Source organism: Anser brachyrhynchus (genome assembly GCF_964034855.1).
Source record: "Anser brachyrhynchus genome assembly, contig: SCAFFOLD_219, whole genome shotgun sequence".
Taxonomy (NCBI): domain Eukaryota; kingdom Metazoa; phylum Chordata; class Aves; order Anseriformes; family Anatidae; genus Anser; species Anser brachyrhynchus.
In genome coordinates this window covers 98083-110325 of record NW_027663887.1, presented here as the reverse complement: position 1 = coordinate 110325, position 12243 = coordinate 98083, and the positions used below count along the sequence as shown (strand labels likewise).

The 12243-nt window shown below is 44.7% G+C and overlaps 1 long non-coding RNA gene across 2 annotated transcripts in view; it reads right to left on the bottom strand.

Moving 5' to 3' along the window:
- Positions 1–12243, bottom strand: part of LOC308186713 — a 114347-nt gene that overhangs the window by 30111 nt on the left and 71993 nt on the right. For both annotated transcript variants that reach the window (XR_013944200.1, XR_013944201.1), the window contains exons 17-18: positions 10366–10574; positions 5160–7432 (exon numbers count right to left, since the gene is read on the bottom strand). This is a non-coding gene — a long non-coding RNA (uncharacterized lncRNA). The remainder of the gene's footprint in view (positions 1–5159; positions 7433–10365; positions 10575–12243) is intronic.

The window sequence follows — 12243 nt, the reverse complement described above, 5'->3', positions numbered from 1 at the left end:
TTATTGATTTGCACTGGAGATTAATTACTTAGTTATCACTGCAGTTGTAGAAGAAAGCCATGCCAAAGGGGCATAACATCAAAAGGAAAACAAATTAAATATGTTCTCTTCCTTGCTTTGTGTAGAGATTGTGCCTGACTTCAGAAAGTTGCTGCAACAAAAGCTGAAAAACAAACAAAATGAAATAAATGTGTCCTGCATAGGGAAAAGCAACTTTCAGTTGTGCATTTAGCAATGAGTTCACGGCCAGAATCATACACTTCCCACCCCTGAGGGCACAGCAAGATTTTCACAAATCCAGAGGGCTTTCCAAGAGAAACCACCCATTGCAGCATTTCAAGGTTCAGGTTGTCAGCAAGGTCTGAACCTCCTCCTTACGCTGAAAACCTGCACTGGGAAACAGCAATCCTAACACCCAAAGATAAGCCATGCACACACGATCTTAACCGCGACTTGTGAACTCACAGAGGGGCTCTGTTGTCAGATGAGAAGGGGCTGGAAGGAGCACAGCTCCCAGCGTGTTCTGCAGCGCTCAGAGCGCTGCGCCAGGGAAACATCCCCTCCCTCCTCTCACGTCCTCTACCTGTTGCTCACACCGGTGCTGCCTCAAAGCGCTCCGGCAGTGCTGCTCTGCTCTCTGATTGCTCCTTCCTATTTTTTCATAAACGAAGCCAGATAGTTTTGTGATTGTAAGTCCAACTCACAAAACACGTGTTTTGTACACTCACAAATGATCTCAAAATGATGTTGGTTTTGGTGCTGATCAGGCTTCCCACAGCAGGGAGTGAAAGCCCAGCTGATGTGGTAGGCAGGGAGTCCTCTCCCCAACAGAAAGGAGGTTTCTAACCCAGAACTGCAGGATAAAAGACATGAAAGCTGTGGGTTTTATGCACGGAAAACCTGTCACTGCTGCAGGACTGGAAACTGCTTATCTTGGCCTTTCACATGCTGTAATTTGACAGGGCCCACAGAACATCTAAGCAGGAGATGGAAATGCATCTAACAATTGAATTTATTTATCTATTTATTTTTAAATAGTAGCAGAAGTTAATCTCTTCAGCTCATGAGCAGTCCCTGTAGAAGTAGATTAGTACACGGGCCACAACAGGTGGTAGAAAGTAAAATCTTTTACAAGGTTTGCCCATGCTGGTCAGAAATATATTCGTAAGTAGAAGAAATCATTGTACTCCTGAGAGTCCTTGGGTAGGAAACGAGTTTATCATTTGCTAACAAATGATTTTGACTTTTCTGGCAAAGGTTAGAGGACAAAGATATATTAACTGGAGTAATTTAAGTCAAGTGTAAAGTAACAAAGAGTTACGTGGCCTTGGGGAAGAGTCTGAAGTTTTAGTTGCTGAAGATGTTTCAGCATTTGAAAGCAAAGAATGTTTTAGTGTTCTTTATTAAGAGCAAAATTATCACCATAAATTTCTGAGGTTTTACCTGGATGAGGCTAGAACAATTTAAATCTCTTAATAAAGTTTACTGCCAACTTCATGTGTCACTTGATACCTACATACCAACACTGCACCAGACTGCCAGGTTATACTGTCAGCTCTAACACAATCGTTGTAATGAGAGACAGCACACGTGCTCCATCATAATCTCCATGAGCGTTACTGGGTTTACATTGGGGCTGCAAACCACAATCTTTGGGATTTGAGAAAAACTCAGGTCCTCAGGTGGCTGGGTGAAATATGTTAGATGGAAACGTTTGGATAGATTCTTCACTTTCCCCTTGTAATCCAGGGCTGGTCTGAACAAGCAGAAGCTCCTACGACAGCCTCCTGCAACCCACATGTCCCACTTGCTCATACAGCCTGTGCACAAGCAAGTTTCAAAACTGACTGAAATAGACTTTACTGCATTACCCTAGATAAGAGCTTGCTGAAACAATATCTGAGCTCATTACCTTAAACACTGTATCACTGCTTTTTCAAATGTCAAATGGAAAGCAGGAATCCCTGTTGTGCTCAGATGCCTTGAACTTTGCTAATTCTCCATGTGTCACCCAGATTATTGCTCCTTATATCAGGCACATCAGATGAACGTGTGTGGTCCTCTACTCTCACTCGCCAACATAATGAAAGCCAGCTTACTTCCTATCAGTTTCTAAAAGACCTCAGCTATCTAAGGTTATCCACAACTTGTTCTATTATCTGCCATTAAATGAACCTTTGGAAAAAAAATCAGGTTTGAGAGATGCAAATATTATTACCGATAATAGTTAGGAAATTAGTTCATTATCACCTACTGCCAACATTTGAAGGCTATACACAGAAAAGCTAAATGTTCAGTCCTGCTGACATGGTGTTATCGGATTACCTAGGAGTAGGAGAGGCAGAAGAAAAAGCTTGGGAATGCAATGGCCCAACTCTCCCCCAAAATATCTCCCTAGCCCAGCCAAAGGGAGATGACTCCTCCTAATGTCAAGAAAGGCCATTCCAGGGAAGGAGGAAAACAGCCAGAGAAGTAAGAAACAAAGCATCCGGGTCTATCTTCCAAGGTGGCACAAAAGGCTCAGCCTCTCTGGCTGGAGTTCATCTAGTACGTCAGAGAGACTAATAGCTGCTGAGCTGGCAATGACCAGAAAGTCCCCCTGGTCTGATTAGAGCATCTGCTTAAAGCTGGGACACCATTGTATCAGCTCTGCTCTCATAAATATTTAAGTTCGTTAGGCAAACTGGAACTGTACTAATAAAAGACTGAACAACCCTGCAGCCTCCACCATGGTGGCTCGAACATCGTCTGCTGAGGTCCTTTTAGGTAGGAATTTTGTCACATCTTTGGCAAAGACCGTCACCCCTGATGCATGGCGTTTGAGGAAGTAGGGTACCTGCACTCCCTCACAGCCCTGTATACATCCAGCTCTTCATTTCCTTTGCTCCTCTGATGTTAAAGATACTGTGCTAAAGACTTTTTTTCCAGACTGTTGTGGACTTGATCCAAATTCATTTCTGCTTTGTCTTTCATGTTAATGAAAAGTAGTATTTGTTAAATTTCAGACAAATCTGAATTTTTCTTCCAGCAATAAAAAAGGTTTATGCAGTAATAAGTCAGACTTCCTGAGAGCGCAGAGAACAAGGAGAAAGAGAGAAATGTTTTAATAACAGTAATAATATCTAGAGTTTAATACAACTTTTCCACCTTAATGCTTTGTTTCATGCTAATTTATGTTTTCTTCTAAAGTGGCACACCATTCACCAACTCTAGCTGAAGGCCACAGCAGAAGATGACCACGGGCCACATGCAGCAGATCGCGCTGCCCTTACCACAGCGGTCAGAGAAATTTTGTAGTCAAACATGAGTTGAAGCACATGCTACATTTCATAAAATCCAATCATCACTCTGGTGACAGGTCACGGAGTGAGGCAGCCTGTTTTCTCTATGACAAAATAACTTTTCCTGAGAACCACATGTTAAATCAGGTTTAGTCTAAAGAAGACGCCCACGTGCATTCAATGAAATACCAAGTGGAAAATGAGCACAAACAGTTTTCAAGCTCTACAGCAGGATCTTGGCACACATTTGTCTGTTCTGGCCTGTTTTAACACTCAGCATTTTCTAATTGCACTTACAGCTCAACGAAAAAAAGAAGCCGGATGGTCTATTGAAAGATTGGGCCCTGAGGTTACCAAGGCTGCAGATTTCACTTTTTTGTATTTTGAACAGGGAAAAAAATCACAGGTAGCATCTCTTCCCTGTGATCTCTGCTGCAGCAACAATGACCACAGCCACCGCAACAGCTGCCTCCACCAGCAGCCTCCACCTTCTCCCAGAGAGCGTGAGCCCGTTGCTCACCCAGATGTTCTTCCTCGAGAAACCGCTTTAGGGTGGTCAATGGCTTCCTTGGTCCTGCCAGGCAGGACAGCGCAAAGAACTACGAAATACAGAGCCTGTGATCAAGTTTTTTCTTTAAGAGGGTGAAGACGGAAGTCATGCAGTTCAGCTACAGCATGGAAGATCACAAGATTAACAACCTGCCAAAAACCATGAATGCTGTGCTCCAGTTGGGCATGTATGCCCTTCCCTCCAAATTAACAGCCCTGTTCTGTCTGCCCCTCACTTCTGAACAGCCATCTGGATGCAGACCCGTGCCTCCCTTACTGGTTTGGTCATAATTACCCCAAAACTTGCTGACAATTACTATGCCAGCAGCTCAGTGCAGCTTGCAATCAAAAAGAGCTGAACTGCCCTCTCCTGGGAGCAGTGCAATCAGCAGGGCAGCCTCTAACAGTCAAATGCATCATTAGCAGGTGGAAAAAGCTGTTGAAATGGGAAATGAATGCATCAGGCAGCCTCCTCCAGATGGACTGCCTAGCTTTTCAATTTGCAGTTTCACTCAAGTTGGACTTTGTGTTTTGGATTCAACCTAAACAGCATTTCTTCTCCTGCCTTCAGAAGCAAGTCTTTCTGCGTCAATTTCTTCATAGGTTTACACAGGTAGGAACCTATAGGTATTTTTAGATTAAATCAATAGGTCAAAGACTAAGCAAATGCTGTGTCAGAACAAGAGCATACAGAGGAGTTTAACAAGATATAACACAGCCTGAACAGACAACTGGTACTGTACAGAAGCTTATCTGCACTCAGGATTTTTTCCAAATTGGCTGTTAGTTTCCAAGAAAAAGGGTCCCAGGTCTACGAGCGATGAGGAGAAGTAAATCAGCCTGCAGCTATAACCCAAAGCACAGTGAAAACGAACTCACTGAAAGCAAAAAGAGCTTTCTTTGTTACATGATTTTGTGATTCCAGACTCCAAGCAAAGGACCTGTAGCTGGGGGACAGATTAGTGACAATGTGATACAACTGCAGACATCAGCCTGCCCTTTCAGGTCCCCACAGACAGGAAGACACTAGCACAGAAGAAAATGAGGAGTTAGCTTACAAAGGCTGCAGGTTATATATATAAGTTTATATATATATTTATACATAAGGTTTTTAAAGTAGTTTTAGCAACAAGAAGCTGGAATTGCCAGGAACATCACTATATTATAGACAGAAATCACCAGGTAGGTGATTTCTGCAATTTACAGAGTGGGGGAAGTGGCAGTTATTATGTTAATTAGGAAAAGTTCTAGGGAAAATATAGAAAACAGAGCCCACCAGGAATAAGATGCAACTATGCTTTTAAGATAAAAAGCATTTAAGCTACCTACCTTAGCCTCAGATGTTTTTGTTTCTTTTTTTTTTTTTCTTTAAACAAAGTTACATTTCTCCTATAACTTGTTCTTCCTCCGCAGGCACTCAGGATAAAGACGATCAGGTGAGTCACTTCATGAATATTCTTGCATCCATATGGCACACACAGGAAATCCATTAGAATTAATATTTCTTTACATGGCTATTTATGTGAGTAAGCCTTCCCTTCAAAGTGCTGCTGCTGTTCTCTTAACATAATAATCTTGATAAATTACTCTTCTCTTCAATGCTCCATAAGCAAGGAACATAAAGACTCAGCACTGCTACATCAAGACCCATTACTCTGCTCACTGCAAAGAAAACACCATATTTTTAAACACATTTCCACCAACAACAGATGCCCCTCTATATTTTAGAAGCTTCAGATGCCATTTTTAAGTTAAAAAAAAAAAGTCTGCTACCACTTGTAATTATTAAAAATATCATTTGTTGCTGACAGCTTATTGCTCCCACGTACGTTTGGGCGATATTGCCATTCGTTTCCTGATCAACCCCAGGTGCTTCTGGACTTTCCGTCTGCCAGGCATCTTTGATGGGACTCTTGATACACACACAAGCTGTCGAGTACTTTGAGCTCAATGGGCCACAACAGCTAGATCCCCACTTTGATTTCAGCTGGAGTCACTCTGCTGAGTACAACTCAGCTAAGCAAGTCCTGCTGAGGATCTGCTGAGCTTCCCATGCAAGACTTTCCCATGTGCATTTAGTTCCACTTGAATTAATTTCTCTGAAGAGCAATTGGCTTTTTTATTGTGTCTTGATCATAATCAGGTTGACTAAATCTTTAAGTGCATGGACTGGTTCAGAAAATTCAAGTATGCTCTACTGCTCATATTCGGTTTGTGGGTATAGGATTTTGTTCATTTTTACAGAATATGTAAGTTGCAGCAGGAAGCCCTGTGATCTTCGCATCAAGGGCCTGACCTCCTTTGCAGGACTGCTAGATGTAGGTCACACTCACAGGACCAAGGGGCCAGAGTGATTTCCAACCCTTTAATTTTCCTCCTTCCTTGTATATTCTCTCTTCTCCCCCCCAGGCTGGCATCCTCCCCCTACCTAGCCAATACAGTCCCATCCCAAGACTTTCTCTCACACATAGAGGAAGGGGTAGCCAAAAAGGCAGCATGAGCTGGAAAGCAGAAGCAGAAATGACAGAAAAAAACTGAAGACCACAAAATCTTAAAGAAATAACGGATGTTATCCTGTCCGTGAGTGGTGGATAAGACAAGGGACTGTTTAGAGGAGAGAGTAGGAAGGAGAACCAGAACAGAGCAGCTGCTTTCTGTGGACTTCAGGAAAGCAGACAAACCTGGCTATGTAAATGATGTCTCCCAGTCTCTTGCCAGAAACAGGCTCAGTGGCTAGGAAGCCTTGCAAGGAGCAAAGCGCTGGCAGCAGGTGGTGCCATCTGTCCCACTAATTCCTTCTTCCTCAAACAATTTATGTCCCAGGTTGTGAGGAAGGTAAGAAAAGAGAGCCCCAACTTATAGTCAGGGAGAGAGGGAACTGAAGGCAGGAGGAAGCAGAAGACTAATTTTAGCTAAATAAAATAACTGCTGAGTGATGCCTTCTCTCCACAGTCTACCCTCTGTCCCCTGTGCCTGAAGCTGACCAACTAGACAGAAAATTAAACCACCTATTCCTTTGGCCTGAGCAGGTACTGGAGGCTGGAGCAGGACCGCTGCCCCGCAGGGCTCCCTTCCCTTCCAGCCTTTCTGCTCTGCACTGAAGGGGAGGTAATTTCCCAGCTGTTACCTGAACATACCTGCGCCCTACACCTGGCTGTGCAGATGGGTCTCCACTAGACAAAAACAGTCCGTAGGCACTCCAGGTACATTCTCTTGAATATAGTGAGCAGTGTGAGTGGAGGCACCCAGGAGATGAGCGCAGCCTGAGCTCCCAGGCACGCTCCCTCACGTGCTGCTGGTACTGCTAAGGGGCTGGTAAGGGTGTGCTGGCACCACAGGATGAGGTGTCATGTGCAGGTTGGTGTGTTCTGCTGCCAGGCAAGTTCAGCTGTTGTGAAAACTCACCTCCACTGACATCCTTCCTTCCTTCCTTCCTTCCTTCCCTGCAAACGCCAGAAGAGCAAACCTTTCCACCTGCGCAGAGCAGCCCTCACGGCGCGGCACACGCTGGGCAGGTCAGCGACCAGCTGAGCAGAACACTTCCCGGCACACCAGGCACCGCAACACGTGGGGAGATCGGCTTCCGTGACTCCCTCTTGTCCCTGGAAATTAACACAAGCATCAGCAACCCTTGAGCTGAAATGCAAAGGCCCAGGACATCTCTGGAGAAGATGCATCGCTGCCTCCCTCCTGTGCATCACTGTTAGTGCTGACCTGAGTTTGGCAGCACGGTGCCACCCCTGTGAAACGAGGTCAGGCACCGCCTGGCACATCTGCCCTTCCCTTGTGCCAGCAGGGGCTGATGCATTTCAGACAGGTTTGCACCATTTCTGCCAGCACTGCTTTGCCTGTGGCCAAAATAAAGGATCTTCTTCATCAAGCCTAGCTTACATCTCGCAGACGCTCTCCTTCCTTAGCTCTGTTTTCAGATGTACCCATGGATTAAGCACTCTGGAAAATGCTGAACAATAAAAGTCAGCTCCGCTCTGTAAGCGAGACCCTGCTGCAACCTCAGCAAAACCAGCCAGGAGCCACTGTGCTCTTTGCTTCTACACTGCATATAGTGTACGAGAGGCTATTTCTTCCCCTTGGACTAAACCAGGTTGAAAGAAATAACACTTGGCTCTCCTGAGCTCATGACTAACTTTTTTGGAGCAGATGTCAAAACAAATACCTTAAATACAAGGTAAAATTGGTGTTATAACAAAGCAGCAAACCCCCTCAATTTAGTTACAATTCCTGCAGTTCCTAAGTTATGAAAAAAACTAAGGGATTCACTTCTGAGTGATAAGGAAGAAATGACAGTAAGTGTTTGGCACAGCTTAAATTAATTTTATGTTGGAGCCATTCAAAATTTAGACTTTGGATGAATTCCTCACGGAGGGAAATAAAGAACTGCTGGCACAATGAGGAATAATCTCCTACCCCAACAAATGGAACAGGGCTTAATTTGATTTAATTTCCCCAATGGTGCAATGAATAATATTCTTTGTGGATCTCTGTTTCCGCTGGCCATGCTTGTGTTTTCACTGTGACATCCTCGTGTTGCAGACATTTTGCATAGGATGCTGTAAGAGAAGAGCACGGAAGGATTAAAGACATCAGCGTTCTCTTATGGAACTTCCCTGACTTGCCCATCCAACCGCTGAACTGTGGTGCCATTGCAGAGCCTCTCCAGCGCAACCCAGAGCATTTTGGCTCACAAAGCCCAGAACTGGGCCGAACGCGTTACCTTTGGGGAAGTCTTGGGCACAGACCCTTCCCATTCCTCCTCCTCCCCTTGCAAGTCCAGTAATTCACAGCTCAGAGGAAAGGGCAGGGGAAAAGGGGGCTGGTGTAGAGCTTAAGATGCATCACAAGTTGCTTGTAACCAAACATGCCTTACTGCTAAGCACTGACAGACAGAAATAACAAGCATAAAGACATTCCCCATTCCACCAGTACTGTAAGCACCAGAGTATTCAACAGTCACAAAGTAGTCTGTTTTTCACTTGCAACCTTAAAAGGAAGTGAATTACCTCAAAAAAAAAAAAAAAAAAAAAGGACGTCTGTGACTCTGTGACTGCCTGGTCTTCATAGAACACCGCAATAGCAGATAAATGTTCCTCTTACAGAAATGAACATTAGCACCCTCAGATGACATTTTTCATTCTGCGAATTGCCCAATTACTTCAGAAAGACCCAGTGGTATTGTTGAGCACTGGTATAAACTCATTGATCTGTTCCCAGACTTACCAGTACACACAAAGGATGGGAAACACTCCTGGCTCAGAGTTTCTATAATGTGTCTTATTGATTCTCTGGAATGCCAAACAGTGCAGTTGTTTTCACACATGCTGCACTGCAAAGCCCCCATGCACAGAGAATGCCCAGTCTTTTTTTTTCTTTTTTTTTTTTTTTTTTGCTTTTTACTGAAATGTTTTGTATGAAAAGATAAGTCAGCTGTAAGTAACACATATGGATTTTTGCTCATGTTTGTGGAGTGGTTTTACTCAGAGAGAACTAAAGGTGGATTTGCTCAACACAGGGTTTTGCAGAGATTTTTCAGCTCAGACCAGCATAGGTTTAATAAACTTGCCCAGACGTGTCTTACGAACGCTGGGTCAGCCTTGTCCAGGACTCCAGAGTTCTCCTGCACAGCCTGCCCATGCAGGATGTACAGGAACAAGCGAGTCTGCTCGTCCCAGATCTGCAGCGTCCAGCCGCTGTACACACACGCAGAGTTTATTTGAACTTGCATAAAAAGCTAATTTTCCTGCAAAAGCCCAGGAAAATAGGAGTCAGAAAAACACCTGGCTGCCATGAAAAAACTTATCGCTGATTTTAAGGCTGCTTTCAAGCTACTTTAGAACCACACAAACTTTATTGTAACTAATGCTGTAACTAACCAGCAGGATTTCAAGGGCTGGTTTGGTTCTTTATAATGAAGCAGTTGCTAGTCAGAATGCTTTTGTTCTCTTGCCCTTAGAGGGTTCTCACTGATAATGCTTCAATCTCCAAGTATGATTTTTTTGCCAGCGCAGTTCTACTGCTTTCCCCGGTACTGTCTGCTTTACCAGCCAGACTGCTCACAGCTAAGAACTTTTTCTTAAGTACTTTATATGTTTAACCACTTCTGAAGCAGAGTAGTCTCCCTCCACCTACACTAAACGTACAGCAGTTGCATTGCTCATGCAGATGTGCGCAAGTGTTGCTAAGACACTTCTCTGAAAAACCACAGGAAGCAGATCTGAGTAAGTGCGTACCATTTTCCATAATTGGCTCTGGAATAGCTCAAGATTTGCCCCACTCTAATTTTTATGAGATTAATGCGCATCACAGCCTGCACAGTTCCCCAGGAGCAGAAAGATGCCCAATGGACCACATGTGCTTTCATTACACCTGCAACAGACAGTGCAGACAGCGAGGCAGGAAGCAGACACAACCTCCTAATGGTTTTATTCCAGTGTTTCTATGGGCTCTCGTCAAAACAGAGAGTACTTTGCAACACAGCAGATGCGGCTCTCTACAGTGTACGAACTATGGTTCTTCATACCTTCTTTCAAGGCAGGGATTGATCCCCAAACCGACACGTGCTCTGCATAGCTGGGGACAGGTAGGTCTCTTGCTCCAATCCTCTGCGGGGCTCAGCCACTTGTGTGTGCTGCCTCTGCATCTCCTCCCACCAAGCACGGTGCTGTGTCCCCCTGGGGCTGCCAGCAACCCACAAGCTCCCAGCAGGCAGGAGTGGGGCTCCCAGCTCTCCTGAGCAACAGAAAGGGGAAAGAGAGCATCAGCAGCAACCGGGTAATGAACTGATCTTGTGGGGTTTGGGCTCTGGAAAGGAGCAGGAGAGGGGATAAAGGGCACAAAAGCACCCAAAGTCCAAAAGGTCATCTCCCCTCTACCCACATCAAGGGGCGCTGATTTGTTCCCCAGTGACACCCTCCAAGTACCTCCAAGTACCTCCCAGAAGAACCAGGTTAATGTGCAACTCTGATGCATACGAAAGCTGGCCTTTTCCCCTGGGATGTATTTCACCCCTAGAGTTTAATTAAACTCTCCTCCTTAAGCAAACAGTATATTCTTACAAGATTCTGAAGACAATTTATCCTTCTCCATTTATTTTCTTCCAGCACTGTATGCGGTCATCTCTTATTTATACCACACCTTGTGCACATTCCATACAGCAAATCCACGTACCACACTATTAGCGTTCTGTAGCTGCATAGGCTGTTTCCAAAAACTTACAGTCCTGGGCTAATCCCAGTTAAGTACAGAAAGCAAAGATCAATTTTACCACATCTGAACTAGACCTGATTTAATTCCAGCTGACACATTCAAATGACAGGCTGGGAAACACAAGATTTTGTGAGGTCCTGAGCTGAATTACAACCAGTTGCAGGCAGTGGACTGGAGATGCCTATTGTGGAATACTCTGCTGCTGTTTATTAACTTCTCTGTCAATGAGGATCGCTGCTCCAACAACAGAGTGGCTCATGCAAAGTCATTGTCCATCTGCTCGCAGCTCCCATCCGGGTAAAGGACCTGCTTTCCTTGTTCAACTGAAAAAAACTCACCCGAGTTTAAAAAGCAATAGAAATGCCTCTGCAACCGCACCCAGCCAGCTGCTCGGGTTGCTTTTGAGGGGCACTGCCACAGCACAGCAGGAAAAAGCCTGCAAAGCCATTTAAAGACTTCACAGCCTCCCGCTGCAGAGCCCGGCTTCTTTCCGCCCCGTGTCACCACCCAGGCTCCTCTGCAGCCTTAACTTCAGACCAGGGCTCGGCCAACGCCACGTGCTGTTGCTTGCCATCAGCTCCAGTTACAGAAATGCTGTTTCAGCATCCCAGGGCACTTTTTAAAATGCTGTGCAGAAAACCACAGTGGCCAGAAATGAGTCATTAAGGACTCTAGGTTCTGATATTTGTATTATCACATACAAATGAGTTAACCAACTTCCTCCCGACAGATATAGCTACTGGGAAGCCTGGTACAAGTCTAAATAATTCACTGAGTTGAGTTTAGAATATAATAAACTGTATGCTGCACTCCCTGCAAAGCTTCAGGCCCCAGCACTAGGCAGGTTGCATCAGGTACGCTCACGTGATAACACTAATTAGATAATAAAACTACAATGTAAAACAAATGATGTCTAGATTAAAAAAAAACATAGTGGGTGTTGGAGACTTTCCCTGTCGGGAGAACGCAGGCACATGCATTATTCTGGAGAGAAGTGAAGAACGACTTATCTAATTGAAACTACAGGGGCGGAAGAGGGAAGGGGCAGGAAAGACAGACGGTAATTACAGGAGCTGGAAAGTGGCCAGGACACTGGGGTTAGAGCTACACACTTTCAGAAGCTGTCGAGAGATCTTATGTGATTACAAACCATCAAGAACCTAGTTTTAATTCACATCCAAGTTACACTTGG